Consider the following 16,607-nt stretch of genomic DNA (forward strand, 5'->3'; position numbering starts at 1 on the left):
GTCGCCTTATCTAGTGCCGAAAGGGAATACTCCTTCAAAAGGAACCTGAAGCCCATATGCAGAGGCTAGTTCTCCACTCAGCCAGCTGCCGAGACCCTCCAACCAGGACAGGCGACCAATCCACCTCCCAGGACTTGAACTGCGACAAGCCACGTTGCAGGCTACACGCTGGAAAACGCTTGCCAGAGAACCTAGCAGCCCCCAGAAGCAAGATGGCGGCCTCCCCCTCCCCTTCTTTCTCCAGGAGCCTCTCCATGTCCATGACCCAGACACGGGAACCCCGGCCCGGCCGTAGGAGGTGATTGCGCCTTGAGAACCCGGTAGCTCGTCGTGGGTCCGCCTGGAGGTTATACCACTGCGCCTCCCCCACGCCCGGAGAGCCTTTGTTCGCGGCCGCCAGAGTATTCGGCCCCGAGGACAGGAAGTGCCGATTGGCGCCCCGCCCCGTTCCCTCGCGCCCCGGAAGTGATCTGCGGCGGCTGCTGCAGAGCGGCCCGGAGGAGGGTGGGTCTCCCTAGAGCGGAGCGCCGGAGTCCTCCCCCTCCGCCGCCGCCCAGGCCGCCGCCGCCCTCACGATTCCTCCTGCCGCGCCCCGCGCGGGACTCCGAGCGCGGTCCGATCGGCACAGCCGAGGCTCAAGAGCCCGCGGGGCGAGCGGCTCGCGGTGCAGGTGAGCGCTTGCCGGCCGGGGAGGCCGGGCCGCGGCGGGGGTGTGTCCGACCGGCCAGGCCTGTGGCCGCCGAGATTGCACGTCCCGCCTGCCGCCTGTACTGGGACCCGACTGCGCCCCGACAGCGGGCGGCGTCTCCGGAAGGTCACCTGCATCGCTCCGGTGGCGCCCAGGGCTGTACCCGGGCGGTGCCCACAACCTGGGGCCGCCGCCGCAGTCCCTGCGCCGCACTCCACCTCCCTCGCTTTCAATCCACTCCTTGCCGGTACAGAGCAGCTGCTTTTCGAGCTTCTCTGCCAGTCTTTGGTGCCAGTTAAAGGAATGGCTTTTTCAGACTAAAGTCTTTAGACGCTTCGCGTCCAGCTGAAAGCTCATAGGCTCTTCTTGTATAGGTTTAGCCTCTAGAAGAGGAAGGGAATATAGGTATTTTGTATGACGAGGGTATCTTCCGCGTTTGGTTCCTTGAAAGATGGCAAGGAGTAGAAGATACGATTTGTGTGCTTTAGCTGGGCATATGTGTGTTTGAGTGGGCGGACGTGGTGGCGCTGAGGTGGTTGTGTTGTTGAGGGACTTAGGAGGAATTAAAGAATTAACTGGCCTTTGCTTGGAAACCAGAATGTCCAGACTCGTGAGAGCTCATCCAAGTGTCTTTGAGCTACTGTGAGAACTCTGGTGCCACGCCCTACCTGTCAAGCCAGAAAGCACCCAATTTACAAACAGTTTGGGTATGTGTGCTGGGAGAACCTTTATTTCTGTAAATTATTTCCTGTAAATAAATTACAACTTTAATTACGTTCCCAAAATTGGGTAATGTTTATTACAGTGTAGAAGGATTCCTTTAACTTCTGCTTGTTAATATGTCTCAGAGTATCCTATTAGTCTTTGCTGTTTGTATCTGTTGATACAATATTCTTGTAAATGACTCTTGTGACCCCTAAGATGTTTCTACAGCTTAATTTTTTTCAGAGGAGGAGCCTTTTCATCTTCCTCTCTGTTATCATGTAAAGTGCTCAGAACTCCCTGAATTTTTTTACTGAATGAATGACTGTGAATGTGTACAGTTGATGGAATAGTCACTTGTCAGAAGCAACTGACTTTGGTTGAGGGTATAGCTGAATGACAGTAGTTGCCTACCAAGGAAGGGGTACTAGTTTCCATCTGTAGCACGGCCCCCAAACAATTTTGTTAAGAGCACAGTTTTCTTCCTTTGAGATTCTTGGAGTGTAAAAATTTTGCTTTATCTTTTTTTTTGTTCTCCAAAAGATCAAGGAACTACTCAGGAAGAATTTCATTTTCACAACTCTGACTGGGGAAAGGTTTAAAAATATTTAGGGATTATGATGAGATGACATATTTTACTGTTTTCTGTTTACTTTTAGAGTATATCCAGAGTTAGAAGGAAGAGATTTCCTGGCAAAAGAGAGCAAGTGTATGCTTGGAGTTGATAACTGTACCCAATCTTAATAAAAAAGAGGAAGTTATGAATTGATGCTGTTTAGAAATAAGGTGAAAAGTGGGATTCCTCCAACTGGCTCATTTTTTGTCATGGATACATGAAATCTTCTGATACCTGATGTGACCGTGGCCTCTTTGATCAGCAGGCACTTTCATGTTTGGAGACCCACATGATTCTCTCTCCACTGAGTGTGCAAGTGCAGTGTTTATTTTGAAGTGGTATTTCATTACAACTCTTTTCCCAGGGCATTCAGGGTGGGGGAAACTAATCATAGGAAAGAATTATAGGAAAGAATGCTTACCATTTTTAAGGGAATGTTTTGGCTTATACATGGTTGCATTATTCTCAGTTTAGGGATGTCCAAACACGAACAAGCTGCACATATCTTTGTCTTCTAGTATATGGTGCTTGTGCACTGACTTTCTAAGCAGTGTTTTTTTTACAGAGCACAAATAAATGTACCAGTATCACTTCTTGTATATGGGTCTGCCAAACTAATAGGTTCTTGTATATTTATTCTTTTATAAATGAGTGAAAGAGCAATCAAATACTGGAAGTTGAGAATGTTAACCAGGGAAGAGACCATGATCTTGAAGAGGTAGGAGACAGTTTCCATTGTTTTATAAAATACTATAATTCTTAGATTAAAGAAAGCAAAGCCTTTGGTCTTGTAACAGTACTATATAGAAGTTATATTGATTGTCCATCAAGCACTGTGCTGAGGACAATCTCCACACTAGCTCTGCAGGATGGGTGGTCTTCCCCAACACTAAGTGAAGGTATTTGGCCAGAGGCCCAGCTCACAAGCTAGCATGTTGTAGAGCTAGGATTTAAAAGTACAGTAACAATCTCCAAGAGCACTGAAAATTGCAGCTAATCCTAAAAGTCAAGGGGAAAGTGATTCTCACTGACCTGGGCTTCCAGAAAAGATACTATGCTTATCACTCTTAGTCCTGAAGTATGGCCTGGAGGCACCAGTGACTAGCCAAGGGGCTTCAAGTGAGCTGCAGACAGCTTTGTTTCCAGGTGCTTGCAAACACAAGGTAGCTGTGCTCCTACATACAGTCTGTTGTGTGCCAAGATGAAAACTGGTCAAATATTGGTCTTGTAGGTGTCTCTAATGGCTTTTTACTACTGCAGCACCGGTTTGAGCCAGCCCTGTTTAAAATCATATTTGTTTCCTTCTTTCTGTCACTGATGTAGGTGTGACCAATGTAGGACACTGGGAAGAATGTCTAAAAAAAAAAAAGACAACAAGAGTTGCAGAACTCAGTTCTTACAGATTCAGTTGCCTTTTTATGGGCTTAAAAAGTAATGGATAGAGGACTTGTCGCCACTTGGTTTAAGAGATGGCAAGGGGGATGCTATCGGTCCAAATAACAAAGCTCCTTTCTGCCTGTGATTGTGGACAGTCCATTCAAAGGTTATGAAATGACCTTGATTTCAGATGCTATGTAAAATGGATGAAATCCCACAAAGATGCTGCAGATGGTAGCCATCTAACCCATAAGATCTCTGTCATTTTTTAACACAGTCAAATTGGTACTCATTGAATGTGGAGGTGGCTCAATGACTCGTGAGTGCTGTCTAGATTTATTCTGATTACTGAGACCCTGCTTAGCCCATAGTTGGCCTCCTGAGGATCTTTTTCTCATATTTAAAACATTCATCATACCCCACTGGTTGAAATCCTCTGTGACTCATGTTGAACATTATTCTTAATCTGATACATAGAACCTTCCAGAAGGACTGTTTACCTAAACTCACTACTGGCCCCATTCCTTTCCACGAGCACAGTTCCAACAGTGCTGTGACCCAGAATCCTGGTGTTTACTTGGGCGATCCCATCCCCATTCCTGACCCCTCTTCTCCCAGTCTAGTAAACTGCTCACCCTTCAGGTTCCCATTGGTTTACACTTTTTCGAAGAATTATGTATGTTAGCTAGGTTTTGTTGTTGTTTGCTTGCTTGCTTGCTTGCTTTTTCTGAACCTGTATCTTAAAAGAAAGAAAAATCTTCAAGACTAGGCAAAATAGTAAGGTGGGCATACCTATAATTCTTATAATTATAATAACTAAGGCAGGAGGACTGTAAGTTGGAGTAAATAGTGAAACTCTACCTTAGGTTAGGGGACCAGAGTGGATGTCTGTGTTTCTATGACCTCTATTCCAGTACTCATTACACTGTAGAGAGTGAGTTTGTCAGCTTATTTCAAGTTTTGCTGTACTCTCCTGAGGGCTGAGTTCCAGGTGTATACCACCATGATTGACTCAGTGTAGTTTTCTTTTGGGTGTCCCTTATTACAAGTGAGTTGAACACTTTCAAAATATGCTTAAGAACCATTTAATTAGTTATTAGCCTGGTTTTCTACATTTTTTTTGGTATTGTTCCTTCATCTTTTTAACTTATTTTTTATTTAAGAATATTACTTTTTTAATTCTGGCATATGTTAAAATATTTAGTCATCCTTTGGTGTTGTTTGGTGTTGCTTATCTTGGTTTTGCCATGAAAAAATCTTTGTTTGCTTAATTCAACTTAGTCATATTAAACTTATTTCATCTGGAGTTCTAACCATACAAAGCTTTTCTATGCCCTTAGATTGTAGAGAAATTCATACTTACTAATTTCATTTCTCATGTTTAGTTCCACATGGTGCATATTTCTATACATGGTTTCCTAAATGAATCTAATTTACTACTTTCAACTATTGGTATAGTTATCCAGTGTCATTTATGAAAACCAATATTTGCTCATTTGACACACACTATATGGAAATGGGTGTGTGCTATTCTGTTGGGTTTTCTGGCCAATGCTATGCCAGTACCAACACCCTAGTCATAGAGATCTATATCACACTGAGGTGTGGTGTGCTGTTGGACTGAGTAGCCCCCATTGCAGCGCTTCTCCTTACCGTTTCTCTTGTTCTTCTGCTGTTTTTTTTTTTTTCCTTGTGAATTTTAGCATCAGTTTGCCTGACTCTGTTAGTTTTCTTATTGGAATTGTATTACATTTATGGGTTTACTTAGGAGCAGTTGACATCTTTTTTTTTTTTTTTTTTTTTTTTTGTTCTTTTTTTTCGGAGCTGGGGACCGAACCCAGGGCCTTGCGCTTCCTAGGCAAGCGCTCTACCACTGAGCTAAATCCCCAACCCCTGGAGCAGTTGACATCTTAATGGCATTGAGACACTTTAACATTAACAGACAGCAAGCAATGCCATTATTTTCTTGTTTATTTCCGTGTCTTTGAGAAAGAACCTTTTAATACAACTTTTGTATGGCTCTTATTAAATTTAGTCATATTTTATCTTTTTTTAGATATATCTTCAAACTGGTTATTATTTATGCAAATAAATACTGTTGATTTCTGCTCATTTTCCTGATACGTTGCCGAATTCTAAGTTATTTTACAGTTTTCTCCTACACTTTCCAGATCCTGTCACATCACATGTAAATACAGTTTCTTCCTTCTCTGTATTTATGTGTGTTAACTTGTCTCCTTATTTCAGCTAGTCTCTGTAGAGCAATATTAAGTTGGTATACAGATGCTTACATTGTAACAATATTGATTTAGTTATGGATATGCCTTTTAATGATTGCAGTTCTCTACTCTCTTTAAGAGAGACTTAACTAGAGACATACATACGTTGAGATGTCATAAAGGTTGGGTTCTGGGGTGAGGGGAGCAACAGAATACAATGGTGAGTAAGGCTAGGATTGCTTGGTGGTTTCCCAGTTACAAATGGATCCTGTTTTCTTCTAGCTTCTCTCTGGCATTCTTCTAGACTTGATGTTATCTTCTCTCAGACTCTTAAGCTGAAGCTCCCTTTATCCTGCTGTGACTCTGGCTTGCATCATTGGTTCTCTAGGGCATATAGCAAAGCTGATGTGTAATCCAATGAGTGTATCTAGGGATAACCTAGAGTAACAACTATGGGGTGGTTCTAGATAGGATTATCCAAGGACCTGCATCACCTGGCTTTGAGGTTAACCTTTCTTCAGTTTATTTATGCAGGCCCAGTCGTCTGCCTGGAATGATGTATAGCTATAACAGTAGACAGTACACACCAATGCTCAGTCTTCCAAGGCCAGAAGAGAGTTATTTCACTGCTGTATAATTCATACAGAAAACATGCCCCTGGTATTACTATGGAGTTAAGGATGACCTTGAACTTCTTATCCTGCCACCACATCACAAATACTGGGATATACACCACTATGTTTCTCCAGAATAACTTTGTGTGGTAATTGGGATTGAATCTAGGACCTAGTATATGCTAGGCAGGTGCTCTATCACTGAGGTATATAGATTCTTACAATTTCAAGATTATGTAAGTCCATGTGTGAGTGTTCAGATCATATCCCATTTTAGTTTAAATCTTTCTTTTCCCAGGAGTGCTAAGTGGTAGGCAGTTATTTTCTTGGACCTTGGTCTGCACAGCTTATCCCTAGATATATCTGCACTGGCCTGTATTATCTTTACTGTCCTAGGAATGCTGTCAGGGTGTTAATAATCTCTTAGTGTTCTAGGTTGAAAGCATCTTGGCAAACATCTTAGTCCATGTCCTGCTGTGCCTCTGCTCTCCTGTGACCTGTGTAGTCATTTTCTCTGCATTGTACTACCTGCCTCACTGGCCTGGATTTCACTTGGATGGGGTTGAAGAACCTCAGATGTCACTCTTTGACACATGTTGCTGTCCTAGTACAGAGTTTGGAGTAAATTGTTTTCTCTTTTTCTTTTTTATCTTCCTCTTCACTGCTTTCTAGCCAGAGAAATCTGTTTTTACTTTTCCTTGCTTTCTTTCTTCTTCCTTTTTTCTTTTTCTTTTTCTTTTTTTTTCTTTTTTCTTTTTCAAAGTGGATGACCCTTTTGTTTTTCAAGAACATCTGGCCTGGAATTTGTGGTCCCTGCCTCTGCTATGCTAGAATGGCAGGCATGCATCACCTCTTTTGGCTCCACTCATCTTTTTTGCCTAAGGCATTCAGTCTGTGAAAGAAAATCTCTGTCTGCCGAGGCTTTAGGTTTCTGGGACGTTAGCCCTGCTCACTTCGTGCTTAGATAATTGCTGCCTTTCCCACGGCCCTACTCGTCTCCCAGGTCTCCCCAATTCCGTGTGCCACAATTAGGATAATTCACTCTGTCTCTTACCTTATATGTTATTACTTGCTACTTTTATTATTTGTTGTTTACTTAGTCCCAAATAAATGAAAAACTGATCTCTTCTTATTCTTGCTGTTTTTTCAGTTCAGAAAATTTAGTCCTGTATTTGTTTTTTTTTAAGCCTATATATGTCTTGTTAAAGTTGCTTGAGATTTGTATATGCTTTGCTTTTCTGTAACTTGTGCTTTTCCATTCTTTTTTCCCACTTTCTGCAATGAAAGGGCTAATTCTTTTTTTAAACCATTATTAAAATGTAGTTCAACTACCATGAACTCATTCTTTTTAAAATTTTATATTAGTATAGTCAAAGAGATGTGTTAACCTTCGCCACTCATTCTCGAACATTGCCCTTAAGGAGAAAGCAGCTCTAACTTGCTGGCTGCCTTTGCAGATTTATCCTGCCTTGCAGCCCTTGGCTGCCATACTTCATGTCTACAGATTTGCCTATTCTAATGTTCCTGGATTCCATAGGTGCTCTTTTGTATCTTTGATTTTCAGCGTTCACTGCATTGTAACATATGTGAATATTTCCTTTCATATGGTTGAACAATCCATTGTGTGACCATGCCATGCTTTATCTATTCATTAATTGATTAATATTTGAGTGCTTATGCTTAGGGGCTTATGTTAATGTCTTAACACTGAAATGTATCTGCTGACTTAACAAAGTAGCTCCTAAGTTACCTGTTTCTTTTGTTGAAGATATGGAAGAACTAGCAGTCTTTCCAATTTTATTCCATATGTATAAGCACTTTATTGTCCAACTTTTTTGCTGGTAGCCTTTGTAATAGGTATAATTTCTATATTTTCTCATCTGCTAGGATACTTTGTCTAAGCAATTCTGTGTGTATAAAATAATCTTTATTTTTGCATATTATTTATTTTCTTATTTGTCTTAGCATAAGGTCAAATGCCGAGAATGCTTTATTATAAGAATTATAAATGTGACTTCAAGGTAAATTTCCTTTTGAGCATAAAGGCAGTTTCTAAATAACTACTGTATTCTAAAGCCTAAGAAAGTAATGCTTCCACAGTACTGTCTGCTATCTCATTTGCAAATAATGCAAATTCATATTCTCGGTTGTCTCCTAATGCTTTAATCGCTGTTTTTCTCTTGTCTTAGGATCCAGTCAGGATTCATGATTTCTCTCCCAGTTATGTCTTTAGTCCTTCATGTTTTTCAGGGAACTATCATCAGCTTTTATGGGATATAATTTACATTAAATAACATATTTCCACTTAAGGCTTATATGATTTTTTTATAACTCCTGAATTATGAAACCATTGCCATAACATAATATTACAACATTTGAAACATAGTTTTCAAACTTCAGTAAGATTCTTTTTTGTGTATGTGTATGTACTTTGTATGTGTACATATATGGGCATGAATCCGTGTATGTGAGGCTCTCAAGTGACCCTCCTGTCTCCCACCTTCATGCTCTGGAATTACAGGTGCCCGCCATAATGCTTGGCATTTGTCCATTCTTTGGGATCAGACTCTGGTCCTCATACTTGGGAGGCAAGCTCTTTACCAACCGAGGCTCCCACCCCATATGCTCAAGTTAGTCTCTATTCCCATTCTCCAGGACTGGGAAACTATTACTTTATATTCTTTTCTAGGAATTTTCCCTTTGCCTTTCCTGAACAGAACAGAAATACTGAATCATAAAATATGTGGTCTGTTGTGCTTTTTATTTAAACTTGGCATATTTAATGACTTGTTCATTTTTGTAGCATGTATTAATAGTTTTTCCGTTTTTATTGATAAGTTGTATTCCATCCTTTAGATATATTACATTTTGTTCATCCATTCACTGATTGATGGATATCTGGATTATTTCTATGTATTTTTTTAATTACTAAATAGTCCTGCTGTGAATGTTCATGTAAATGTCTTTATTAGAACATGTTTTCATTTCTCTTGGTATATACTCAGGGGTATAATGACTGGATTGTGTGGTATATTAATTCTAAACTTTTTAAGAAACTACCAAGTCTTCTAAATTGGCAACATACTGTTTGTTTGTTTCTTTGTTTGTTTGTCTGTCTGTTTCATTTCCACCACCAACTTTTGAGGGCTCCCAGTGTGAGGGCCCAGCCATAAGAGCATGCTTACCAGCCATTGTTACAGTGTTTTTGTTGTCATTTTGTATTATATGGCTATTCTAATGGATGTAAAATGATATCTCATGGTAGTGAATTCTGTTTGTGTGATGTGCTGTGTCTCCACCTCCCAGGTGCTGGGATTACTTATATCATGAGCACTTTGTGGTACTGAAGATTGAACCCAGAACTTTGTGCTTGCTAGACAAGCCCTCTTCAGACTGAGCTATAGCCCCAGCCCTCCTTGTGATTTAATTTGCATGTCTTTAATGACCATGGTGCTGAGCATCTCTGTATGTACATAGAGGCCATTCATATAATTTCCTTAGTGAAATGACTAATCCAGTCTTTTCCCCTATTTCTTTTTAAATTGGGGTGATACTTTACTATTGAGTTTTGTGTATGTATTCTATATATTAGATTTTAGACACACACACACACTAGCCTTTCATTAGATATGTGTCATTAGTAAACATTTTAGTTAAAGAGTGCTGGCATTCTGTACTGATATTAACCAGGAATGATATTTTTTTGAGGGTTGGAATAAAAATGATCTTGTCTTAATTCTTCTGCATGTCTATTACTGAGCCACATACTCTTGAGTTAGTTTTGTTGAGTTATATTGAGTAAGGAGTGTAAGAGTTAATTCCTTCTCAAAGAGGAAGAGATAACGCACAGACAAATCATATGCATGATTCTCTTACAGTGTTGCCATTCTGTAGTGAATAGAAGCTTGGTTAATTGTGAAGTTTTAAAAGTAAAGTAAAAGCATGTTTGTTACCTGATTAATTTTGGCTATGATCAGACTTTATGAGTAGCACTTTTTTGAAACATGTCTAACACATGGTTTAAGATAAAACATTCCATCTCAGTGAAATGATGTTGTAATGGATCAACCGTGTTTCTCCTACCCTTTCTTTTATATGCTCTTTTTAGCTCTCTGCATAGGGCTTATATTTAGTTGTCTTGGAGTCTCTGCATTCCTATAGATTGCTAAAATCAATCTTTCATAATTAGTTTGCTCCCCTTCCACATCCACATAAGTCATCTCTGAAATGATTTTCTAAAAGTAAGGTGTTCCCAGTTTGTTTTCATGGCTGTGTATGCAATAGCTATGGCAACACGAGGAGGACTGGTGATATAGCTCATTTTCCTGCTCAAAATCTAAATCCCAAATCAGTAATACAACTAGTTGTCTTGTAGTTGGATAGAATGTGGATTTTGCAGTTCTTCCATATACTCCCTTTCAAGATTTATTTTTTAGCATGTAGAAGAAAAAGACGTAACAGGTTATCTAGTGTATTTCTCCACCTGCAAGAGAAACATCTTAGTGTTTCACTGTTGTGGGTTCTCTAACAAAAGACAATTATAAAGAAAGACACAAGTTTGTTAAAGTATGTGGCACAGATCATGAGAGGAAAGCTCAGTCAAGAGTAGCACAGAGTAGTGGCTTCACAAGAAGAATGTATTTGTGGAGAAGAACAAAAACTTCCTCCCCACAGAAAAGAAGAACTAGTTTTAGACTTTCAGGGACAAGAAACTGGGGAGAAACTAATGGAGTAAGAGTTATATATGGATATCTTTGCTGCAGTCTAGAATTCACTTAATGGGGTTTATTCTCTCTCGGTAGGAAAGAGATAGATGGAGAGCTGGCCCTTAGATTCTGTCTCCTGATTGCTTCAGAAAAACAACGAAACTTAGCTCAGAGGAGGATTTTCTGTTTTGTTTTGTTTTTTTGTTTGTTTGATTTTTTTTGTACCTGTTAATTCATATTCTCTCTCTCTCTCTCTCTCTCTCTCTCACACACACACACACACACACACACACACACACACTCAGTCTCTCCCAGCCACTAGCCATTGTTAAACGCAATGATGCTGTAGATTATACATCATATGGCTATGTTGGCTTTTAAAACTATATCCTTTGGGTTCGGTTCCCAGCTCCGAAAAAAAGAAAAAGGAAAAAAAAAAAAAACAAACTATATCCTTGTTTGTGCTAAAACATTACCTTAAGGCTTTTCTTTGTTCTTTGAATTTCTGGATTGCACATTTGAGGACTTATTACCTGTAGTCAGGTAACAGACTTGAAAGTAGAACCATTTGCCATGTCACATCCTTACTCAACCTAATAGCTTTTTAAATAAAACGAGTGCTTGTTCCATGATCCACCAGTTCATCTCTTTTTTTTTTTTTACAGGGATAATAAACATATATATTAGACAAGGTTTCCAAGAGTAACAGAATTTAAAAAAAAGTGTGCATTTTGCATGCCCATGCACACACGTACACACATATTCTATTGGATCTGATTCATTAGAAAACTTGTGTGTGTGTGTGTGTGTGTGTGTGTGTGTGTGTGTGTGTGTGTGTGTGTGTGTGTGTTATTTGTGTGGCTTACAGGTTATGGGATCAGTAATCCAACAATGGCTGTTCCCAGATGGAAAGACCAAGGATCTGGTAGTTGTTCAGTCTGTAAGACTGGATGTCTCAGCAGTCCCAATCTAGTGTTGGAGTCCCAGGAAAGTCCTACTGGACTGCTGGTCTTCAGTATGCACTGGAATTCCCTTCAGCAACAGGGTAGATGAACTTGCCAGTGTGAGGTGTGCCCAGGTTTAGGTTGGCTCTTCTTTGCCTCAAATGATCCAATGAAGAAAATGTTTTACCAGTGCGCCCAGGCGTTTAGTTGATTACAAATGTTCTCAAGCTGTCAACCAACATTGGTTATCACTGACTAACATGGTTTACAATCAGTAGAGGTTGGGTACAGTTCATCTCTTTAGTTTGTAACCATACTATTTTTTGAAATATTGTAATTAACATTTGCCTATTCAAAGCTTAAGTTTTAGAGCCCAAATACAAATTCCTAGAATCTGTAGATTATCTTCTGTGGTTGGGCCCTGACCAGACATTTTCAGATTCAGTGTTTCCATTTATTTATCCAAACACATACCATGTGGTAGAAAATCACTGAAGTTTAAGACATCATTAAGATGTAAAGTCTGTCTGTCTTTCTTTCTTTTTTCATCCAAGAGTATTTTTTTTTTCAGCATCCAAAGTATAAGTCCCAAGGCCTCAGTGGAACAGGGTGTTACACATTTGATGCTCATAGAAAATCAGACCATAATATGTCAAATTGCTATTAAATTGAGGAATTTGTTTGGGGGGTAGTCATGGCAGATGCCTGTAATCCCAGCACTTGGGAGGCAGAGGCAAGCAGATCTCTATGAGTTCAAGGCCAGACTGGATTACAAAGCTAGTTCCAAGACAGTCAAGGCTACACAGAGAAGCCCTGTCTTGAATACCACCTCCCCCCATCAAAAAGAGGAATTTGTGAGACATGAAATTCTGAGTGCAGAATCTCTCTTGCCTGTCATCAGTGTGCTATTATTTAGTGGCATTACTCTAGGCAACATACATTTCAAGAAAATTTTCCCATTCTTTATAAACATTGTACAATCTCCTTTCAGGGATGCAGTTCAGATCATGAACTGGCCACTTCCCTGAGCTCTCAGAAAACAAAGCTTTCATTTTAATGCTTCCATATCAGAAGTGAGTTTTCTCGGCTTCCACAGGAAACCCAACAGTGGAAGAAAGGACCTTGAACATTTTTATCATAAAGATATATTTTAATGAGATTAATTTATGAGTTATCTAATATAAACATTACATAATGTATAGAAGTACCAAAAATATGGCATGATACCCCACTTTTATGTATAGTTTTTATTTATCAACTTCAATAAATGGTGTTTAAATGCAACCAAAACTTTCTTTCTTATGTGAGTACTGCTTCTGGCAGCTAAGTTTGATGTTGAGAAAGTCTCATAACTCCTGGATTTCGGTATGTGTGTTAAGAGGACAGTAGATAGTAGGCCTTTGCTCATTTATGATCATTTTGAGAGGTAGTTTCTCATCTCTAGAACCATAGTTTAGCTTCTAAGGTGTAGCACACTCTGGTCCACTCCTCTTCTACTGTGATAAGGATGGAGGAGCACTGTCTGCCTCTGAAACCTTCAGTCTCACATAAATCTTACCTTTAGGCTCAGAGGTAAAAGGATAACTTTGTATTTCTTAGAAGAACAGTATTCCATCCTCTTCTCATTTTCCTATTGGGTTGACTACTACTTTGTTGTGAATTGTCAGTAGAACACTGCACCTTATGGCTTTGAGCCCCATCTAATTTGTTACATATTTAACTTTTTGATACAAATATTAACAATTTGTTTTTTAATCAAAATTTTCTATTGCCTAAAATTCCAGAATTAATCTGTGACAGCATTACTACTATTAAGATTATAAAATAGTGAAGTTATCCTTGCTTTTAGTACTGTATGTATTACTAGAATACATGGCATCCCAAATTGTACAGAATGTAAGAGAACTATATTTTGCTCACAAATTACTTGCTGCTGTTTCATTTTATTAATCAATTAATATAATGTAACCAAACCTTTGATGAATTCTGAACCTTAAATGGTGAGAAATAATTGCGATCATAACTGTAACTTTAACATCATTAGGATTTAGAACACACACATATACATGAAAAATACTGTTGCTTTTTTTAATATATTACAATTATTAGGCTATGAGTAAACAAGTTTTTTTTTTTTTTCATGAGTCAGTTAAACTCATGACTTTGTCAAGGTGTGGGAAATGAAGGCACAAGGGTTCAGAAAGGACATTTCCTTTTATAAGCTAGTCATGTGAACATGTGTTGAAATGAAAGTTGTTATTAATAATTTTCTTCATACCCAAACTGGGATGAATTTGCAGTTATGGCTTTATAAATGAAACAAGAAAGAGAAAAATGACAGCAGCTGAGGTAGGTTTGTTTGTTTGTTTGTTTGTTTGTTTCTTTAAGACTCCATCAGTTCTTTCTATAACATTGGAGCTAATGGGTATGCGTCTGTTATACAGAGAGTGTAAAATCTCAAAGCAGCAGCCTTGTGGTGGAGGAAACTGTGTGCCACCACAATGCAAATCTTGATGAGTGACCAAAACAGAACTAGTTTAGTCTCTCCACACTGCACTCTTCCTTCTCGTCTTCAGTATTATCTTGGGCTCTTAGAGCTTTAGGGTTTTCTGACCTATAACTCATTGACCAAATTCTTCACCGATTCTTTAGATAAACTGGAGAACAATGACGTGTCTACAGTGTAAGTGTTTGTCTTTGTTACTTGTGTCATTTCTGTGATAAAGTTCCTTGACAAAACAGATAGAAGGAAGGGAGGGTTTATTTGGGCTCACCCTTCAAGGGAGCAGTTCATCGTGGGAAGCAGGAAGGTGAAGCAACTGTTCATATTGTATCTACAGCCAGGAAGCAAAGAATGCTGGTGCTCAATTCAAATTCTCCTTTTGAATTCAAGAGAATCGTATCATTTACCACTCTCAGTTAAGGTAGACCTTTCCACCTCAATCAGGCAAATCTAGGTAGTCCCTCTTTTGCCCTCTTAGATAACCCAGTCTGGAGGGAGCCAACTGTCCTGCCATGAAGACCTTGAAGTAGCCCAGTAGAGAGGCCCAAGTGATAAGGAACTGAGGTCTCCTGCCAACAGTCACATTGAGTGAAACATCTTTAAAACAAATTGCCCTTGGATAAGAGCATCTTTCGAATAACTCCACTTGAGAACTATGGGGTGGCTGGATCTGAGTCATGAGATGACTTACACATGAATAGTAAGGAACAGCAAGAGTAACTTCATGTTTGCGGTATGGCTACCTCGGCATGACTCAGCGGTAACGCCATCCACTGCAATGTGCAATCTAGGAGAAGGAATGGGTTGTTTTAGTCAATTCAAGCATATGACTATCTCATAGTAGAAGTTGGGAACAGATGGGTTCTGTTACCTCAAGTCTTTAACTGTTAATATTGAATCTTGATTCAAGATACATAATTCCTGTAGTCTTACATTTTGCCTGGTTCTTGCATTACAGACATTTTGATGAATACTGTAAAATATTAGAAGACACTGGGCATACTTCCTCAGATTTTAGCACCATTTCCTTTAAAAACAAGCAGGGATGTCTGTATGGATTGAGAACATCGCATTTCTGTTAATGAGACAATTCCTTTAGGAGGAAATTTATATTGTCTCTGCCCTTACAAATCTTGCTCTGTGAATATTCTTTGTAATGACTCAAGATGATTTTTGTAAGTTTGTTAGAATCTACTTGGTTATCTCTGATAAAAGGGTTCCTTAGGTGTCTGTGGCCATTCCAATGTATTATTTCCTAGAAGGAAAACTCATTGGTGTAGTTAGGGATTAGGTTAAGGGATATTTCTAGCTGCATGTTTTAATTCCAGCTTAGACAGTTGTTAACTGTGTGACCTTGGGCATGTTTGCATTGGGTTTCATATTTTTATACCCCTAATATTCATATATTGATCCTAACTTCCAAGCTTATAGGTTTAGAAAGTGGAGCTTTGGAAAGGTGTTATGTCATGAAGGTAGAACCTTCAAGAATGGGATTTGTATGACCCCAGAGAAATCCTTTGCCCTTGTACTATATGAAAGTATTGAGCATAGAGCTGTCTGTAAACCAGACTCCCAGTATTCTGACACTCTGTGATTGGCTTTCAAAGTCTTAAGAATTAAGAGAAATAGTGCTTGTTGTTTATAAGCCATTCTGTATGGTGTTTTCTTCTAGCACTCAAAATGACTTCAGGGTCCTATTTTTAAGCCCTTAAATAGGTTTTGATTTGCCATCCGACCCACTGGTGTGATACTTAAGTATATCAGGACATTGTCCCAGGAAGTCAGACTTAAACTTTCCTATGAGTATAGCTTTACAGATGCTGTCTGTAAAGTCATAGCTGGGAGGGTGAGGTGGCCTAGAGAGTTAAAGGCACACAAGCTGCACTACCCATGTTTGTTCCTGGGATGCCTGCTTCACATAGTTGTCTTCTGACCCACACACGCAAACACGTGATCATTTTTAAAATTTAGTTATATCCAAATTTTAGTTTTGTTGATTTTAAGGTTCGAAGTCTTTATGTTCAATATTTTCATCTTATAGACCTGAAAAACATGGTCTGTAAAAATTTATGAGTAGTAGTAAACTAGAATTTTTAGAGGGTCAGCAGCAGAACTCTAGGCCCATTGCTCCATATTCTAGCCTTCGTTCTAGCTTAGTGTATAATCAGAGCTTTGATTGAATTAAAAATATTGAAAAAAATAGAATGAATATAAATATAATATTAATATAATAACAAT

General features: G+C 39.2%; 1 protein-coding gene across 4 annotated transcripts in view; it reads left to right on the forward strand.

Annotated features, from left to right (window-relative positions):
- The first annotated feature begins 451 nt into the window (after positions 1 to 451).
- Rala (RAS like proto-oncogene A) overlaps positions 452 to 16,607 on the forward strand; it is a 53,057-nt gene continuing 36,901 nt past the window's right edge. For 2 of the 4 annotated variants that reach the window (NM_001414180.1, NM_031093.3), the window contains 1 exon segment: positions 478 to 670. The gene's annotated coding sequence lies outside the window, so the exon portion shown is untranslated. 4 annotated transcript variants of the gene reach the window in all.

The sequence above is a fragment of the Rattus norvegicus genome, chromosome 17 (genome assembly GCF_036323735.1).
Source record: "Rattus norvegicus strain BN/NHsdMcwi chromosome 17, GRCr8, whole genome shotgun sequence".
Taxonomy (NCBI): domain Eukaryota; kingdom Metazoa; phylum Chordata; class Mammalia; order Rodentia; family Muridae; genus Rattus; species Rattus norvegicus.